General features: G+C 45.2%; 1 long non-coding RNA gene across 1 annotated transcript; it reads left to right on the plus strand.

Annotated features, from left to right (window-relative positions):
- The first annotated feature begins 2,870 nt into the window (after positions 1–2,870).
- Positions 2,871–3,625, plus strand: LOC135280111 (uncharacterized). Its single transcript, XR_010347171.1, has 3 exons — positions 2,871–2,906; positions 3,202–3,282; positions 3,460–3,625. It is a non-coding gene; the product is annotated as an uncharacterized LOC135280111 (long non-coding RNA).
- The last annotated feature ends 17,307 nt before the right edge of the window (positions 3,626–20,932 follow it).

Raw genomic sequence — 20,932 nt, forward strand, 5'->3', positions numbered from 1 at the left:
TCTGTCCCATGGAGGGATCTAGTCTCACACAGATATCCAGCCCCCGTCCCGCAGAGGGATCTAGCTCCCTTTTCAGGAGGAGATGGTGGAGTTGCCAGAGCAATTCCTGTGCACATCATGGTGCACCTAAACCACGACCAGCGTGTGCCAGGTACCCGCCTGGCCTCAGCAGACCAGTGGCAGGACAAGGGGAATGGCTTCATGCTTAAGAGGAGGATAGGTTCTGATTAGATGTTAAAAATACATTATTCCCTGTGAGGTTGCCCAGAGAGGATGTTCCGTCCCTGGAAGAGTTCAAGGATAGCTTGGATGGGGCTTGAAGCAACCTGGGCTGGTGGAAGGTGTCCTTATTGCAAGGTGTTGGCACCTTTAAGGTCCCTTCCAATCCAAAACACCCTGGGGTCCTGGGATTCTGTGATAAATGGTGACCAGTGGTATTGTCCCCTCTTATCCCTCTTGGAGGAAGCCTGAGGAAGGGAAATAGCAGCATGACAGAAGGTTCCTGAAACCATCAGGATTTCTCTTCAGTCCACTGTATGACAGGCAGATTAGATTTTCACCCAATGTCTTCAAGGTGCATTCCATTCAGCAGAATATTAGAGCATTTTTAATTACTTCCATAATTTGATGGAAGGTTTGTAGTCATATGCAATAGGAATATATATTGGGAGAGAGCTACAAAGAAGCATGGGCAGCTGAGACAGAGGTGTGACACCACCACACTGACTGCCTGCTCTGGCAAGTTTTCTTCTTTTAATATAAAGATAAAAGAAAAGTCCCAACCTGGTTTTAACTGCAGAGAAACACCCTGTAGGAGTCCCATGCTTTCTCTTAACTAATGTTTTTTTTTGTTTGCTTGACACAATTAACTTGTGGTAGGATCCTCCAGTCAGGTCTTTCTGCTGAGAGAGGCACCATTCACCACCACCATAAGTAAAAATACAACATATTAGGTAAATTTAAAAAATAATCAAAGAAGGAGAGATACTAGATATTACTAGACAAATAGAAGCTAACATAAACGTGACCTGGAAAAGACAGAAGATATTTGATGTTTCAGTGTAAATGTCATCTACAAAAATAGTCACGCCACCTCTTACACAACCTAAATATTGACAAAAAAAAGATTATGCTTTTGAGTTACAACCTCCCATGGTTTGCTTTCATTGCTTACCCAGCTTTAGAAAATATGAATTCTGAGCTTCCTGGTTTCATGGGCCAAGGTCTGCGCGCACCAAATGTATCAAACACCTTAAGTGACTGAATTATGAACAGTAACTTTTTTTTTTCTTGATCCATGACTTCAGTACTCTTGAGACCCTTACAGGCTTTTTAGTCTGTATCTTGTCAGGAATTGACATCAGACACCAAATAAATTGACCTAGAATAGAAATGCATGAAGGAAAGTTAACAGCCCCACCCCTCAATCACCTTTTCTTTCCTCGGACAGATCCTACATAATGAAACCTAATTGACCTTTCTATCTGTGTCCTGTCCCACATCTGCATGGCACATTTCCATGGAGCAGGGCCTGCCCAGCCTGGGATGCCTTATGCTTGTTTGTTTTTTGCTATCTTTCTGCTGAAACCAGGAAATAACTTGTGTCTCCACAATGTTATTGAGTGTCAGACTCCCTCAGGGCACTCTTACAGAGCCTTCTCCTTATTAAACTGACTCCTTCCTCTCATTTATCCCTCTACACTAACCATCCTGTCAGCAGCTTACCTAAGGTAGCAAGAATATACACTTAAATTTGTCATGTATAAAAGTATAATGAAAGAATAATCTCAGGGAGTCATTAAATGGTTGGCCATAAAGCCCTTCTGCTCCACCCAGTTAATCACCCAAGAATTTCCATAATGTCAACATCTTTATTCTCTGCAGAATCATAGCCCTGCTCCAGCCTTATTTCACAGGCATCTTGGACACCTTTTTTTTCATATTCCCTCCATGAATTGCCAATTCCCTTGTTTTATCAGTAAGCTGAGACAGAGAAGCAGATCACTGACATATTTTATCACATTTACTTGATCCAGGGGCATCCCAAGTCCAGGAATGTTCAATGCAGAAGTAATATCTAATAGTATCTTTATTTAAAACCAAATTCAATCCCAAACTGGTCCTCCAGCAAGTTGTGTTTGTTATCCTATAACACGTACCTCTCCCTCTCAGCCAGTGCCCTGAGGTAAAGAGCTCCTAGGAAAACTGTCATTTAAGTGATACAAAAAATGGGACCTGGATGGCATCAGCCATGGAGCTCCTGGCATGGCCCCTAAGGAGGGAGGTTATGGATCAGATACAGAGGCTCAAACACGGGTCTTTTTTCTCTGGCATCATTGCTCTTGTTTAAGCAGCTCAGGATGTCTCTGATCCTGTGCTAATGGAAGAAATTGTGGTTAATCTAGAACCCTGTGTGCCATGGGGTGAGCTGAGGCTCTGAACACCCAGAAACACTTTGGGAAGCAGGAAGGTAAAGGGCAGAAAAGCAGCACACCTCAGTGCAGGCATGCCTGCCAGGGTGGGTACAGACTGCAGAGCTGCATTCCCCTCCAGGTGAGCCTCGGGCTCCAAATCTCTAAGGTGTCTTGGGGGAAAGAGCTTGAGCATTGTACCAACCACTCCTGACAGTCTTTGCTTTGAGGATTTTCCCTTCCGCTGTGAACCCAGCCAGGGGAGAAGGTCCACAGTGGGGAGGGAATGTGCTCTCACAATGGGGAGAGGGGGAGATGGGGACAGGGAGAGATGGGGCTGGGGCTGCCTCACAAAGCTGCCTCTGGTGACTTGGTAGTGAGCCCAGGGAGGCAGCAGAGCCCTGGGTCTGCATGCCCGGGCAGTATTTGTGGGGTGGGGGAGCGAGCAACCACAGGATGGAGCAGGGGTTTGTGGAGGGGAAGAGTTGGAGCACGGTGAGAGGGAACCTCTTATCTCTTTCCTCGTGGCCCTGGCTGCTTCCTTCCATTTCTGCATCAGGACCTTCCCATGCCCACCAGCCCTTCCAGACCCCACTCTGTGGAGGTTTGTTTGTTCCTCTTTTCTACCTGCTTTAATTCAAGCCCTTTCCAATTTCCCCCCACCCACCCACCTGCCTCTGTCCCCTTTCCCCATCAACTCAGAAACAAACCTTCCTTTTTGGTGTGGGACTTTAAAAATGGGTGCAGAGCTGTTCCTATAACCTCAACACTGTCATGGTTCCCCATTAAGGAGCACCCAGCTGCTGTCCCAGTTTGGTGACCGAGGTCATCTGTGGGCAGGAAATGCCTCTTCCTCCCAAGGACTTTCCAGGTAGCGAGGGGTTAATGCAGAGTGATTTTTTTTTCAGGAGCAGGGATGGAGTATCAGCCCTAAAAACTGCCGAGGGGCAGCCAACCAAAACAACTCGGCTGCTTCTGGGTCAGAAGCCCTGAGGGTGCAGGGCTTGCTGCAAGCTGTTTCCATTTCTTATAAATGCCTATTTTACAGAAAGGAACTCTGGTTGAAGCACATGCAGGAGAATGAATGTCAGAAATGTTGAAACTCTGCCCAGCTGGCATGATGTAATCCCAGCAAGTGCTCTGATCTGCAGGCTACAATAAATATATCCTGGGATGGGCCGTTTGCAGTTTCCTGGAATTAGAAAGACCTATCTCAAGACTCAAAATTATTCGTTTTTCCCTGTGATAACACAGCAAATTTTTTAAATTAGACCAAACAAGATTGTGTGCTTGTTTTGGTGGGAATAAAGGAAATTGCAAAAGCTTCACTTATGGTCTTGGACTTCCCATGCTCCTTGAAGGAGGACACAGACATGTCATGAACAATTTGCTGAGGGAAGTTCTGTGAGCTGCAGGCACCTGGCAGCTCTGACAGTTCTGCTGACAAGGGTGCAGACCTGCAGCAGCCTGAGCTCCTTAAAAAGGCCAAAGAGACTCGGACCCTCTCACATGGGTCTTCACCAGGGCACAGGGGAGCAGCTGTGGGACATCAAGGGGCTGTGCTGAGCCGGGGTGCCCCGGGGTCCCGGCCACTGACCCCCAGGTCAAATGGGAATTCGTGCACTTGAGACTGCTGGAGTCCTGCCAGTGAAGCTGGGGCTGAGATCAGTAGAAAAAATGTGAGTTGTGTCTTCAAGTTCTTTAATTTGCCCTTAGAGTGTCCATCTGAGAGTGTGAATGGACCTCCTGCCCAGCTATCCATGTGCAGAGCAGGAGTCAAGCCAAAGGGACATCAGCACGTGGTGGGCAAGGCTGGCCGTGCCTCTCATCTGGCTCCTGGCTGGGAAAGTTTGCTCCATCCTGGGCTGATTGGAAAAGGTGCCAAACTTCCCAGCTGTCAGAAGGGACGGACAGTGCCTGTGGCAGCGTGGTGCTGTGCCTCCAGCCCTTCTCAGGGGAAGGCAGGGGCTTCGGGGGGCTCATGGAGACCAACCCCACCTCCTGCCCAGCCCTGCCTGCACCCAGCCCCTGCTGCCCTCCAGCAGCTGGAGCAGGAGGCAGGGAGACCCTGGGGATGGATGCCAGCCCTCCAGGAGAGGTCAGCTGGAAGTGGAGGCTGCAGTGCAGTGACCTGTGAGTGTTTCACCTCTGCTTCATCTTGGAAAGGACATCCATAATGCCTGCTTTGTTTGAAGCAGTCTGTCCTGTCCTCGTGCAAAGAGGGTGCCAAAAGGAAGTGGAGCAGGATGCAGTGGGAAGGGGGCTTGTCCCAGCTGGGACAGCAGGATGGGACCTGGTCTGGGCTGGGCTGCTGGTCCCAGTGCTGAGGGCAACCATGGTGGCATCAAAAATCTTGTCAGACCATAGCAAAGAGTGAAAATCACGAGCTAAAACATCTGAGTTGTCGTCCCTGTGTTTTAATATTGATTGGCTTTTAACCTTGATGCCAACTGCAAACATCTCTGCCCAGACACAGACCGTGAGGGAGAACAGCAGCCTTAACATATAATACCACAAATTACATAAGCAAGACTCAGATTTGGTGCCTGAAAAACATCTGCCTGAGGCAGGTGTGGTGCTCCTGTCCTGCTGGGGTCACAGCAGTCACAGCTGTCACTTCTGCCTCTCGGTTTTTTGACGCTCTCAGAGGGGGTGCTGTAAGCCCTGGATGTGTCCCCCCCCAAAGAAAAAAGGAAAAACCAAGTGACACATCCAGCTGGATGCTTGAGGAGGGAATTGGGACTGACCCACTGCTGGGGGACAGAGGCAGATCTGCAAGGAGGGAAGGACCTCTTGCAACCTTCTCCCAGCCAAGGAATGGGGGGACCCCTTGAGCAGCACCAGCGGGGGGAACCCTGGGGAAGGGACCAGCTGTCCCACACCACTCCTTGTTCAAACTCATCGCCTTCCCCTGTTTGGTGGGAGGGATATTTTTCTGAAATAAACACAGATTTATTTTTTCTTTATTATTATTTTTAACATCCTCTGCAGTCCCAGTGGAGATTCCCAGCCACCAACTCGCCAGCTGTGGCTGAAATCTCAGATCAGAGGGGTTTTGTTGTCCCCCCCCCCCCCACTTTGTGGGTTTTTTTTGTCCCCCCTTCTTTTTTTGTGTCCTTCTTTTTTATGTGTCCACCCACTTTTTTTCAGTATCCCCTTTTTTTCTGTCCCTCTTTATGTCCCCCCTTGTTTCGTGACCCCCTTTTTTATGTCCCTCCTTTTTTTCCCCCTTTCTCATTGCCTGTTTCTTTCATCCCCTCTTCTTTTTTCCTCCCCTTTTTACCCTCCTTTTTCTTTAATGCTTCCCCCTTTGCCCTTCTTTTTTTTCCCTTAATTTTTGTGTCACCGTATTTATATTTATTTATTTATATAGTTAGTTAGTCAGTTAGCCAGTCAGTTAGTTAGTTAGTCACTCATTTAGTCAGTCAGTCAGTCAGTCAGTTAGTTAGTCAGTTAGTTAGTTAGTTAGTTAGTTGGTTAGTTCGTTAGTCAGTCAGTCAGGTAGTTGGTTGATTGGTTGGTTGGTTGGTTGGTTAGTTAGTCAGCCAGTTAGTTAGTCTGTTGTTTAGTTAGTCAGTTAGTCAGGTGGTTGGTTGGTTGGTTGGTTGGTTGGTCAGTTAATTACTTAGTCTGTCAGTCAGTCAGTCAGTTAGTCAGTCAGTCAGTCAGGTAGTTGGTTGGTTGGTTGATCTGTTAGTTAGTTAGTCAGTCAGTCAGTCAGTTAATCAGTTAGTCAGTCAGTCAGTTAGTTAGTCAGTCACTCCGTTAGTTAGTTAGTTAGTCAGTCAGTCAGTCAGTTAGTCTGTCAGTCAGTCACTCCGTTAGTTAGTTAGTTAGTCAGTCAGTCAGTTAGTCTGTCAGTCAGTCAGTCAGTCAGTCAGTTAGTTAGTTAGTTAGTCAGTCAGCCAGTTAGTTAGTTAGTCTGTCAGTCAGTCAGTTAGTTAGTTAGTCAATTAGTTGTGTGTTTCCGCTGTTCCCGCGGCTCCGCCCCGCTCCCTCGCTCTCGCCTCCCTCCCCCGCGGCTCCGCCCCGCTCCCTGCCCAGTTTCGGTTTCCTGCGGGAGCGGCGCGGCGGGAGCGGTTCCGGGAATCGGCGCTGCGGGGCGCGGCCGCGGGAGGGCGCTGCGGGCCGCCGGGCTCCGGAGCGGGGCCGGCTCCCGGGATGCTCGGGAATTCCACCGCCCTGCCGGGAACCCCCGGCCCTGCCGGGAAACCCGCTCCGGGAACCGGGCTGCTCCTGCCCCGAGCCCCCGGGGCCGCTCCGGCACCCGCGCCTTGCGCTGACCCCCGGCCGAGCCCCGAGAAGGAAACCAGAATTGCTCTGGGATGAGTAATGCTGCTTGCCGGGTCAATTAAAGTGTGAAAGGGAAGTGTGAGAGGTTATTTGGAGTTAGAGTGTTGTTTCACGTTACGGGTATGCTGTTTTCCCTGGCCGTGCTAGACAAGACGATTTATATGTAAAATAGAAAAATTGCACAAAATATTATATATAAATTATATAATAGACGTGTTATTAATAATATGTTTTAAAAATATTGTCTAGAACTTCCCAGAATATTAGCATATAATATATATAATATATATTACACTTAAAATACTATAAATAATTATACATAATTCAGCATATATTTGTACTAGCTAGATGATTTCTTTTTTCCCTGGGCATGATAGAAAAGACGATTCTTTTGAACTTTCTATATAAAGTCACAGTTAATACTGAAGTGCAGCTGGAGCAGTTCTCCCCTGAAGCAGGATCCAGGTGGGTCGGAGGGCAGGTGTCTGCAGGGATCTGAGGGTACAGCGACCCAGACAGAGCTCCCGGTATCTTTAGAGTTCTGCAGTTCCTTTTTTTTTTTTTTTTTTTTTTTTTTCTGGCCCTGAGCTGGTCCCGCTGCCTCGTGCCAGCAGCGTGGTTCATTTTCTTCTCCTGGGCAGTTTCATCACGCCCTGTTCAGGCTTTGAGGCTTTGTGTGCTCCTTTCTCCTCACCATTCCCGGGTGTTTTCCACGGTCCGCTGGAGCTGGAGCCAAACCAGCTCCTTCCTTTTTCTGCACTTTTTGGCCCCTCTCAAGTGCTCGCTGTGAGCCCAGGGAAACCTGCCCAGGGAATGTCCCGTGAGCGCTCGCCTGCCGCAGCCGGGCTGAGCCGCTCTGCTGATGTCGCCTTGATCTTTGGGAAGGACTTTGGGCTGTCGCCTCCCTCCCGCTCCAGTGACAGCCGAGGCAGATTGTGCCCCGAAGGGATTGCCCTCTCTGGGGCACAGGGATTGCCCTCCCTGGGGCACAGGGATTGCCCTCTCTGGGGGCACAGGGATTGCCCTCTCTGGGGGCACAGGGATTGCCCTCTCTGGGGGCACAGGGATTGCCCTCTGTGGGGCACAGGGATTGCCCTCTCTGGGGGCACAGGGATTGCCCTCTGTGGGGCACAGGGATTGCCCTCTCTGGGGCACAGGGATTGCTCTCCCTGGGGGCACAGGGATTGCCCTCTCTGGGGGCACAGGGATTGCCCTCCCTGGGGGCACAGAGATTGCCCTCTCTGGGGCACAGGGATTGCCCTCCCTGGGGCACAGGGATTGCCCTCTCTGGGGGCACAGGGATTGCCCTCCCTGGGGCACAGGGATTGCCCTCTCTGGGGCACAGGGATTGCCCTCCCTGGGGGCACAGAGATTGCCCTCTCTGGGGCACAGGGATTGCCCTCCCTGGGGGCACAGGGATTGCCCTCTCTGGGGGCACAGGGATTGCCCTCTCTGGGGCACAGGGACTGCCCTCTCTGGGGCACAGGGATTGCCCTCACTGGGGCACAGGGATTGCTCTCCCTGGGGCACAGGGATTGCCCTCTCTGGGGCACAGGGATTACCCTCTCTGGGGGCACAGGGATTGCCCTCTCTGAGACACAGGGATTGCCCTCTGTGGGGCACAGGGATTGCCCTCCCTGGGGGCACAGGGATTGCCCTCTCTGGGGCACAGGGACTGTCCTCCCTGGGGCACAGGGATTGCCCTCTCTGGGGGCACAGGGACTGCCCTCTCTGGGGCACAGGGATTGCCCTCCCTGGGGGCACAGAGATTGCCCTCTCTGGGGCACAGGGATTGCCCTCCCTGGGGCACAGGGATTGCCCTCCCTGGGGCACAGGGATTGCCCTCCCTGGGGCACAGGGATTGCCCTGGGGATGTGCCGAGCACCACCGGGGCTGGGGCTCAGCATCACTGCCACGCAGGGGACTCGAATGGAGCCAAGGCGCTGTGCGCACCAGAAGGAAGGAAAGCCCTGTTTAAGGCTTTTCCTGCCCCAAAGCTCTCCCGGAGATGCAGCGAGCATTTCTGGTCTCCTGTTGCCACCTGCCGTCAGCCGCCGCCTCCTGCTCCTGCGAGGCTGCTCTGCTTCCATTGAGCTGCAGCAGCAGGGTAAAGTGTCTGACATGCCAAAGTCTGCACCAACAACTTAGAAATTATAATTCTGCTGATTAACCCTTGCCTCACCAGCAATGGTTCCTGCTTTGCCCGTCTTATGGAGCAATACTGTGAAAAAACTGTGTTTTTCCTTCATAAAAGTTGGATAACTCTAGAAAACACTGGGAAAATTAGCATGTGGCAGGAAGATGTTTTGTTTCTGCATATTTGTTCTGTCATCACAAGATTCTCTCCTGTCGTGCCCCCAGTGTTCCCGGGATGCCCCTGAAAGAGGAGCAGGGATGTTGTATCAGGACATGTCTGACACAGGAGTTTGGAACACATTAAATCAAACCCTTGGCAACATGGTGACAAGTGCCTTGCTCATCTGCTCAGCTTCTTTTTTCACGATGTCAGAATTGGTAGATTTTCAAAAAAGCTTCTCCTGTGATCAGAAACACTGGTGGAACCCACCTGTTCTCAATTTTGTTCTCATTTCTTTCTCCTATATATCTGTTTTTTAAGAAATTAATTTATACTGGGATATTCATAGAAAAAAAAAAAAGCAAACGTCATCCAGAGAGCTATAGAGAACATGTGAGCTCAACTCTGTTACAGAGGTGAGTACCTTAATGAGCTCTCTGGTTTTTAATTCATGCATCATTGGAAATAGCTTTCAGCAATACATGTGCTTGCTCACCTCAAGGATCTAATTCCCCTGACTGATAACTAGATTTCCTGAAGTGTGGGAATAGCTTGGAAGAAATCTGGGAGGGAAAGGGAGGGAGAAAGGCAGAGACAAACAATTATTCGCTTTATTAAAAGTAGTAAAAATACAGAATAAATATTTTCTCCAAAAACCTTTTGTCTATAAAATATAACATAACTTAATTGACACAATAGAAATAAATTTGTAGTGATCTAAACACTCCTATCCATTAACATTATAAAAAACCTATTAAATCTCTAAGTGCTGTATGTTCAGATCCTTACAAATCTTTAGTTGTCAAATTTACACTGATCTACCAAAGCTTCAGGCAGAGTCAAATCCCAGGATGCGTTTCTCAGTGCTTATGGAATAAGGAGGTTAGTGAGAGCAGCAAAACATTCTGGTAGAAATATGACCTTAAACTTCAAAGCGAGAAGGGTGTTCTGACTGTCCCATATTGCTGCTCCCCCTGCAGTGGCCCAGTCTGGTTTCCAGGAAAGGCAGAGGGGACAACATCCACATCCTGTGCCCTCGGTGCCCTCGGTGCCCTGGGTGCTGGTGGCACAGGGGGCCAGCTGTGCTGTGAGCCAGCTGCTGCTCTGCTCACACCCCCTGCTCAGCCTCCTCTCCACTCAGACCTCACCTCTTCGTGAGAAACAGAGGTTTGATGTCTAGTCAGGTCTTTCTGTAATCACCTGAATGTTCGTCTCGAAATACAAATTGCCATTTTGCCACCCAATACTTTGAGATGCCAAACAGGAACCAGTGCAGTACCACTGACACCAAAGGTGTGCCCTGCCAAATTTTAATGCAAAGGAGGAACACTTCTTAAACAAGGAAAGATTTTACTGCTCTTGTAAATTTACAGCAATTTTGTAAACTTCTAACTCTCCAGTCTTGTGGTCTTTAATACTCTTCGGATGAATGTCTTCAGCTTTTTTATAAATATTGTTGTGCTCCTTCTTTCTGTATCACATTTCCCCTGAAAAATGAATCAAGAAAATGAAATTGCTTAATATTCAATCATTATTTAGAGCTTTTTAATCCCAAAATCATTTAATAAATGATACAATTCTTTATCAGACATATGAATCCTTATTTTACAGGTGGATCAAGCTGAATATCAGAACAGGGGAAGGATATGAACATGAAATAATGCCAGGATTTATTCTTCTATGTACTAAAAACAAGCCAGTAAGAATTTACTCTCTTTTGTAGATGTAAAAACACATTTGTGAATTATAGATATTTTTTTGTTACATCTCTGCTGCATGATCCCTGCAAATAAATTCCTACCTCTTTTGCCAGGTTTGGCATGAGCCATTGCTTCAGTCTTTCAAAATTCTGGAAAAAAACACTGAATTTTTTCATAGCTGGATTATTTTTCAGCTGTTCTGTTCCTTTGAAGATTGTGCTGATACAATTCTCATCCTAAGATGGAAGAAATAGAAAAACTGAGATACAAGTATTCATAACCACAAGCTACAATGAGTTTATTAAAAAGGATTGTGAGTTTTGCCCAGCTGCCTGGGTGGCAAATTCATTCTTATTGACTTTTGGGCTTGAGGTTGCAAACAGCTTAGGCGAGTGTGCTTTTCTGCTCTACACATTGATTTACTCTGCAGACAGAAACCTGGCAAAGGACAGTATCTGCTGGTGTGTCTTGTAATGTCCAGATGAAAGATGTCATTGTCTAAAGACTCAGCCCTGCCTCTTCTGAAGCCACGTGAAGACTGGTTTGATTTCTCACATCTGCTCCTGTCTCTTCAGCACAAGAGAAAGAAAATAAATGAACTTGAGGTTAGTCCAAACATGAACCCGTGTGACATCTGACACCTGTGTGCCAGGACAGATGGGGACAGGGGTCACCCTCTCATTTCCTGGCCCTTGTCCCATCCCTAGTGGCCATGCTGGTCCTCTGCCACAAAGCAGTCACTGGCTTTGGTCTCCAAGACCTTGTGCTCTGGACAAGGTCACCAGAGGGGGGAGAAGGGATGTGGGATGGAGGCCAAGCAGAGTGATGGATGATGGTTGCACTCTCCAGTGTGGGGTTGTTTTGAGAGAGATCAGCTAAACTCGCTGTCCTGGATTAGGGAAGAGAGGAGAGGACACGACCATCAGCAGCAGGAACAGATTCAGATGTTATGGGAGAAGAAAGTGATGAAAACTGAAGAAAAACTTTATCACTGAAGTCTGGAGGAAATGCAGGCAACTGCTGAAGGTTGGCATTGCACCCATGATGTTCTTGACCAACTTGTATCTCCTGCTAGTCATTCCTGGATGCTGCATGATGAATAAGACAATTTTTTCCCACAGCCTTGCCTGGGAATCCACATCCTTCTGCCACTGACAAACAGCAAACACAGAGACGCCGAGGCAGCCTCTGTCACCTCTGGACCCAAAGAACAGGTGAGAGGGAAGCAGCTCTTCCCCTCAAGGGAGAGCTGGGCACTGGCACAGGGGCTGTGCTGGCACCACCAGGGACCTCCTCAGGAAAAGGGACAAGTGAGCTGCCCTTTGAGCAGCTGATTCTGGGTCAGAACTTCAGAGCTGAAGCCCCAGCCTAGGAAGAGAGCTCCTCCAGACAGGATCCAGAAAGCAGCGACAGAGCTGGGAGCTTCACATCTAATTTTCAAAGCATGGGCTGGTTTGGGATGGAATGTGATGGAAACCCCAACCCTCCTGTAGCTAGTTTAGGGAAAAAATGGGAATTATTCTGGTTCTTCAATAAATCAGTGAGTCAGATACATTTCCACAAATAGCCATCTGTTTGCAGAGGAGCTCTGTGCTGGACTGTGGTCTGTGGAAATCAGGATTCTAGCAGATGCACAGCAAAGAGAAAAGTCTCATTAATGTCTGCATGATGAGGGAGTCATTTAAAGTTGTCCAAAAAAGAACATCTGAGAGGGAACAGGAGAAATTTATTGGAGATGCAAAAGAAGATGAGAAATGCGTAAAGGGGAGTTTGGTCTTTGAGACAGACCCTGTTCATGGACACCCAGTCACAGTGTCCTGTTCAGGGGGCATTAACATCATCCTTCAGAGAAGGTGAGCTAATACAACTATTTAATCCCCTCACTGATTGTAAGGGTATAAAAAGCCATCTCTAGAAGTGGACTAAATGAAGTAGACTAAACAGAATGATTATTCAGACACACAAGCAGGAAGTGTGATTGAATGTGTTCTTTCCTTTTTAGCTGTATCTCATTCAAAAAACTGATTCAGAAAATCATTCCATGTGTGTGTGCTCTGCAGGAGATTTACAAAAACATAGAACAAGTATAGCTCCTTTTATATTACAGCATCTTTTTTTGACTCATCATTTGATTGTTTTTAATAATGTTTTATATCTAATAACACTTTATATCTTATCATTAATTGTATATCTTATTAAGCTACACTTAATATAATTATTTGCTCTTAAGTACAAATAGAGTATTTTAGAAGACAGTTTAAGAACTACCTTAATTTCTAGTAAAGAAATTAAGTAAAGAAGTTACTTTTATTTTAAAAAATCCTTTACTTACATCTATATTGTTGGGAGTTTCAATCCTCAGATTCTGAAAAAGAACACATTAATTCAGCCTTTTAAATATCTTCTTCATTAACACTGATAAAAATATAATAGATAAAAAACATAGATTGTTTTACTTTCAAAAAAGTTATATATTCAACAACAAGAGGATTCAGTATATTAAATTTTAGATTAGAAAAATGGAAATTGAATTTACCTGAATGTCCTTTGTCTTCACCTCACACATTTGCTGTAGTAGTGTCAGTAATTCAGCCATGCTGCTCATCTGGGGAGCAGCAGAGATGCCTGCAGCCAGCAAGAGAAGGTAGAGATGGGTCTTCATCCTGCTGATGGGATCAGAGAACGTGTAAGTGGTTCTGGACCAGTCCTCTATCATTTTATGGCCTCTACAAGGAAGTAACTGTTTAGATTGAATTTAAAACTGGTAAAAAAAAGGGGAAAAAATAGAGGAAAACCACATTAATTGAGACTTTCTGGAAGAGAAAAGTTCCAGTAAATTTGGTGTTTAACCTTGGGACAGCCTCCTTACCTAATCAGATTTTCCATGGAAAGTAGATAGCAAATATATAATGAGTGTCTTTTCAACATGAAAATTAGTAAAGCGTAGGATGATCCAAAGCATGACCAAGCAGATGTCATCTCCACAGTACTTCTGTAGAAATCAAAACTTCTTTGTTCACAGAGTGTAATTATTGCTAGACAATCGGGAAAAGACTCGTCTAAAAAAAAAAAAAACCCAACAAAACCCCATGGAAAAATATGTGGCCCATTGCCTACAAAGGAAAAATTACAGCACTTGTCCAATATTCATGGCAAAATTTTGATAAAATGGATGTATTCTGTAAGAGTTAATTAATTTACAGCAGGAGAAGCCACTGCCCTGGAGCACCAGGGTGGCCCTGGGAATGGGCACAGCAAAGTGGCCCTTTTTGGGTGGGAAGGAGGGATGCAGGATGTCTTGAGTGCATCAGGCCAGACCTCAAGGGCACAGTTGGTGCCCCAGAGCTGGTTTTGTATCAGGACAGTGGTGCCCTGACTGCCCCCATCTCTGGCCAGGAGCTGAGAAAGGGAAAGCCCAGCAGGTTTGTGAGGCTCCAGTCTGAGGTCTTCATTAATTGAAGGTACTGTGGTGTGTTACTTGGCCAAATCAGCCAATGACTTCTGTTTCCCTTTCCTGGGAGGAAAGCTGGACAAGCTCCTTTTTTACTTCTTTTTGAAAGGTATGATGTTATTTTACAGAATTGAAGGCAGCAGCCATGGTGGCTGCAGTGCAGCCCCGTGTCTGCAGATCTGCTGGCTCCACTCGTGGGGTCTGATGCCACAGCATTTCAGAGTAAGCATCTCAGTATCTAAATACTTTGAATTGGGGAAGTCAAAAGTCAGTAGTGGTTATGTGGCTTAGCTCAAGCTAACCTGCAGCTGGCTGCTGCCTGCTTTGTTGTGTCTGTTTGTCCTCTCTAAGAACATGAGGGGTTTTTCCACACTCCACACTTATCTGTAGAACTTTCTCATCACACAGCTCTGAGGATCATATCCTTGTAGGAATGTGGCAAGTAATAAGGAGAAAACTTTTACAATGAGGAGGTAAAACCCTGGCGCAGATTGTCTGGAAAAGCCTCATCCCTGGAAGTGCAAGACCAAGGTTGGGTGGGGGTCTGAGCAAGCTGGTCTAGTGGAAGGTGTCCCTGCTCACGGCAAGGGGTTTGGAACTAGATGGTCTTTAAGGCTCCTTCCAATTCAAACATCTCTGATTCTGTGGACTCTACATAAGTGCACCTCTGGGAGATGCAAAGGCAAAGAACCTGCCTGGCACTACCAGCTGCTCTTGGGCTGAATCTGTAAGGCATAAAACTGAAAAGAGTAAGACCCAGTCTTGGTTCCCTGTGTTCTTTGTGCTTCACAGCTTGCTTCCTTTGGTCTCCTCCAAGCTCATACTGGTTTGCAGGCAAAGCCTTCTCTCCCCTTTGGCTGGTACCTGGGCTGCACTGCCAGCCAGGCTGATGTTCAACACCACCATTACAGACCTGTGGGCAACTCAGCTTCAACTCAAGGTTTGTTGGAAAACCCCACTTTTCTCACCTTTTCCTTGGCCAACAGTTGGCCCATCCAGTGTAGCATGGTGTTTCCTGTCCCCACTGCAAAGGATTGCCCATGGGGCTCTGGACTCTGCTATGTCCCCACCTCAGACCTCCCCACACTGGGGCTGCTTAGCAGAGGGCACATCTGTCTCCAATTCCATTCCTGGCCGGCACAACTGCCAGCATATCTTGTCTCAGGCTTTTTATTTTCTTTCTTCTCTTGCATTTGGTATTTGCAAACACTTCTGCAGAATCCCAGCACTGTCCCAGAACTTTGTATGACCTGTATGACTATTCTTTTTCCCTTGACAAACTTAGTCTCTCGGAGAAAATTCCCAGTTCTGAAGAATTCACAGTATTTTTGTTAAACACAACACTAGCATGAGCTGTTCTTTCAGCTTTTCCCAGCTCCAAAGGAACAAGATTCGTCCTTCACTGCTTGCTGTTTTACCACTCTCTGCTTGTGACATACTCCAAAATCACTGTACTTCTCAATGCAGGGATTTTTCCTTTTTCCTTTACATTTTCCCCTATTTTACTTGGGGTAATATAACTGCTCAAGTGCCATTTTTCTCTCTAAGCTGGCTCAGTGCCCCTACACAAATCATAGTCCCATCTCCTGAGAGATTCATTATTGCACTGATGGTTTGGGGTTTTGTTTTTAACGTGAATGCAGGGTTAAGAAGTTGAAGAAAGATGTAAGAAAAAAATAGGGCAATGTAAGCAACAGGTCCTGACCTAAATACTGTAATCTCTGGTACTTATAGTTCTGGACTTGGTCTGATCTGGGAGTATGAGCAGAGTGAAGGCACCACAAACATGAATAGAATTGGCAGGAATAGGAATAAGAATAAGCAAAGAAAATATTTCAGAAGAAACTTTGGAGACTAGACTAACAGACAGCAAGTGGAAATCCACACTGCTGGGTTTGTCCAAAGTGTCTCTATTTCAATTTTGAATGATCAGAAGGATGGAAGTGAGGTGAACAAATAATCTAGTCAGTTAATTAATGACCTTTGATACTAATGAAAAAGGCATTTTGGTGGGAGCCAGGGTGTGATAAGTGTTCGTATTAGAGCTGGTTTAGGAATATTATTTAATAAAATAATCAAATTATGCTGAGTGTGCAAATAAAGTTATCCTAAATTAATTATAAGATGTGAAGTGCAAGGTGCTGCTGATGCCAGCTGGGATCATCCCAGGTAAGGGCTTCTTTGAGTCAAGAAATGCTGGTGATTCCTGCAGGTATGTGCCTGCATGAGGTTGATGGACTCAGAGAATGCCTTGTAAGGACTGAGCTGCAACTCTTTGTAGGAGCTGGTTTTGCTCTTCATGCAGATGCATTGAAGTTCCAATATTTAGATAAGGTTTCTTTACTGGTGTGAGTACAAAATGAAGCACTGCTGTGGTGCAGTACTCTTGTGCCTCCCTAGCCTGCAAGGCTCAAGAAATTGGAAATTTCTGGAAACCAGGGAACAACTCCTGCAGAGATGCTCTGGAATGCTTTCTCACATGGTTATGTTTCAATATTTTGTGCTGGGAACTTAGCTTAAAGCCAACCATTTGAAATGGAGTTTTCTCCTTACAAATTTTCTGATCCTCAAACTCATCCGATCTCCTTGGGGTTGTAGAACCTGTTTTAAGCTTTAGTGATACTCTCATTTGTAGCAGACAGTAATGGAGAGAACCCAGGTGAGTGCAAAAAGCAGGTCACTAGAAGGGAGTCATATTCACCATATTCAATGAATGATTTTTTAGCTTTTTGCTGCCTTCCAGCAGTATGTGCCCCTTGTGAGGGTGGCTCAAGCAAGGTACGTGTGGCATATGTGGATGCTCTAGCAGTGAGCAGAATTCCTGCTTCCTACAACAGACAGCAAAGATAAATGCCTGGAGTTAGTTCTTGTGTCCCAAAATAGTGCTGCTCCTGAAGCATCTCTGTCCCAAAATCCCTGGTGATTCCATAAAGGCCAATTACAAACCAGAGAGATTGTGAAATTTGGGGAAGACTGGTTTTTATCTAATTTACATTAAATAAAAATTTTTCCTGGGAAATAGGCTATTGGGAGAAATTTTATTTATAGTTCTGTGACAGTCCGTGGGAGTGACTGCTTTCTGGAAACAATATGTGCAGTATCTGGCCAGTTTGTGCACATCTCCCTTTTAGCACTGAACACTGGCATTGGTGGGGACCTGTCAGATCCTGTTCTAAGACCAGCTTGACTGAGCTGCTGCACAAAATGGGATGCTTCCTGTAGTGAAAAATAAAGGCAGAAGAGAAAAGACAATGAAAGGGACTGTTGCTCAAGATTCATACAAAATGTGGATGTCATCTCCTGCTCACTCTCTGTCCTGGGCTGGAGCAAAGGCACAACTGCTGGCTGGTCCAGACTGTATTGGAAAGCTTTTAAGCACCATGAAAAATGCCAGTGGAATGGTAGTCAGAATAGTGAAATGTTTAAAAAATCCCCAGATCCATTGTCATGTATCTCCCTGCAGTGCCAAGGCAGAAGAACAGTGGTGGGATGCTTATTGCTTCAGATCTCAGGATTTCCTTCCAGCAGCTTTAGCATCTCTTCTGTATTCTAAAATCCTTTGGCTTCCCTCACCAGAAAATGAAAATTGTAGGCACTCCGAAACCTGTGATTATGAGTTTTTCAGCCTAAACCACTCCATATATTTGTCCTTAAATGTTTTGTTTCTTTGTTTTCTGATTTTTACGATGGCAGTGATGCCCTGGGTTTCAGTTCCCCCAGGGTCTCCCTGCAGCAGGAGCCTGCCTTGGTGCCAGGTACCCTCTGCACTCAGCAAGACCTTCCTGAGAGCAGACTCTGCCTAGTTTGGGTGGATGTTTTGCTTGTACATCCTGAAAATGAAAGTCTTAAAAGGCTTTTCACTCACAGGGTAAACAGCATTGTGTATATGACATGTGAATTTTGAAGTTTGTATAGCCAGTCTTGCAACTTTCTCTGTTCCTGTGTGTGCAGCCTTTCCCTGCCAGGGCTCCTAAAAACCTATTTCATCTACCTGGATGACTCTGGTTTGAAAGACCACCTTTCTTTTCTTCTTTGAAATGAATTTTCCATAGGTTGACAGCATGGCAAATAGATAATACACCATGTTGGCAGAACAATAAAAATCCATTTCTGCCACTCATTTTAGAATGCTCCCAAGGATTCTAAATTGTTTTATAATCCTGGCACTGCTATTCCTGAAGAGCATAGAGCACAAAACAAGAATTACATGTGCTCCAAACTCTGTTAGCCTGTGATAATGCAGGAAAACACTTCCAGAAGAACAAAATGGAAAGAAAAGAGATTTTGCTGTGTGGATGCAGCAAGGTAATGAGACAGAATAGTGAAAGAATACACTTTAAAGTATGAGCTGAGCTTATGCAAAATTGCATAATTTTAATTAGAGATATCTTCTGCTTAATTAGCTAATTAAAGTCCAGTTTGGTCATTTAAGCACTTAGCATTTCTCTGTGCTTGTCTTGTGAAGTTTAGCTTAGAGGTGTGGGTGAGCAGCATTGTCCCCAGTGCAGGTACAGCACATTATAGCTCACACTTTTAGCAGGTTTTAACATGTTTTTGAAGGAAAGATGAGTTCTTAGCATGACCTGTGTTAATATTACAAATCACTCAGCAATGGTTGGTTGAAAGGGGTTTGTTTTGACTAAGATCATAAAGCTTCTGCAAACTTTGTGGTAAAATCCTGCCTTTGCTCCTACTTTTCAGTTTTATGCAGAAAGCTGGAGTGACACATACAACACTAGAAAAAAACTGATGTTTTCCAGCCTTGCCTCAATTTTAGCAGCTGTGCATCATTTACAGTTACTTGCGAGAACTGATGTTGAAGTACTTAAATACATCCTCTGTGTGAGACAGGGTTCCCTGCTTCCTGTGTTTATCTGGATCCATTTTTGATTCCTTGAGAGCTGTGTCAGAAGGGCCCTGTTTGGAGAGATGCCTCCTCCATGTTTGCTCATTCAAAGCTCATTGTTTTGTTCTTGTCTGCTCTTGCTAAGCCTCCAGCAGTGACTAACAGCGTGGGCATGGTTTTGTGGGACAGCGTTCTCCAGGTTCCCTCATCACCACTAAAGAGTGGCTCTAGAGAAGATTTATTAGTTTCAACACTGACTGGATTAGCCACTGTCACACTGTTAATACCAATGCTTGGATTTATCCTAGCTTTTCTCAGTCACCAAGATGGGAATCTCTTTGATGCACACCCTTTTGTTTCTTGTAAAATCCTGTCCATCTGCTATAATCATCACAAACTGGATGGTTCCTTGGACATAACTATGCTTGATGACATAATCCTATTGTTTATTTCAGTAGAGATGGGCTACAACTTCCCAAAAATACATTTATGCCAAGTATTTTTCACTTAGAAGTTACACAATGTCTAGCTGGGCAGGTCTTCAAACTGCTTCATGCCCCAAAAGTCAGCTAAGTGAATCAACTACATTTCAGGGAATCCTTCCATACACTAGCAAAAGTGTTGTTTTCCTCTGGCACTCCAGGTTCTAGAAAAATGCCATATTTTTATTTAGGAAAAGTGACTTGTAATCACATTCTTCTCTTCATAAAAAATACAGCTTTAGGCAGTCTTGAGAAGAAAAACCAAACAAACCAATCCAGCCTAAATTAGACAAGCTTTGCTACCCCCACTGTGTCTGTTTGATAATTATCACTATATTTCTATGGCAATAACCCAGAGACCCACTCAGGGTTTTGTTTTGGCTTGTCACTGAGCCAACAACACAAATTCCTGACTCTAATACAAAATTTGAAGATACCATGGTTGAAAATATATTTGGAGTGGTATTAAAATAAGTATGATCTGGTCACACTCTAAATATTTCAGTTAAATAAAGAATGTGTATCATGCATGTATAACACAATGCAATTATGTTGTAGAATTACAGGGAAAAACATTGTTCTCAAACTTAATTATTAGTATATTTAAAAGGCAGCCTTCTCTCCTTTTTATTCCTGCCTTCAGATGGTAAATATTTGACAATTTAGTAAGTGCCTGCAGAAGAGCACATCAATGGATCTGACTCTTAATCTGTATATTTTTTTTATTTTACTCATATAGCCTTGACTAATACTCTAGTCATTATAGTGCACAACCTCCACAATATATTATATATATTATTGTTATAATATTTTATTATTTTATGTATAATATTTTAAGTTCTTTTATTCATGATCACTTTGAACATTAGGGTAAAAATATAGAAGCACTCTATAAATTAAATAAATATGTTCATAATTGCAATAAGACATAAATATCTGATAATTCATATATGAAACATTCATGTTAAAGTTGTGGTGTCTTTGTGGTGCTCTCTCTTCCATCAGAACCAGCTCTAGTGTTGGGTAAGAGTTGTCCCCAAGTATCTGGGGTGCCAACACCTGTCATCAGGACTCCCAGCAGTTCTCATTCACCTTCTCAAAGTATGTCTTGAAGCGATTCAGGGCATTCTGTAGGGTCAGGTCTTTCATTGGACAGGATATGACGTTCTGGGGTTGCTACAATAATGGTAAAACGAAAAATAGCAAAAGGTAACAGTCAAAACAATGGAGGGAATAAGAAGAACATATTGCTGAGAAGGTGTTGATGGTTGTTCAAGGGAATGTTTAACCAGAAGGAAAGACAGATCTGCATGAATGAACAGAGAGAAGACATTTGAGTATTGGGAATACTTCTTGCTGGCTGACTTTTCTTACTGAGATGTGGCTTGGGGTCTTTTCTTGCCAGTGTCCTGGCTAAGGACAAGTCTCCTAGGATTTTTCTGCAGGTGATGCA

Source organism: Passer domesticus, chromosome 13, assembly GCF_036417665.1.
Source record: "Passer domesticus isolate bPasDom1 chromosome 13, bPasDom1.hap1, whole genome shotgun sequence".
In the NCBI taxonomy this organism is placed as follows: Eukaryota; Metazoa; Chordata; class Aves; order Passeriformes; family Passeridae; genus Passer; species Passer domesticus.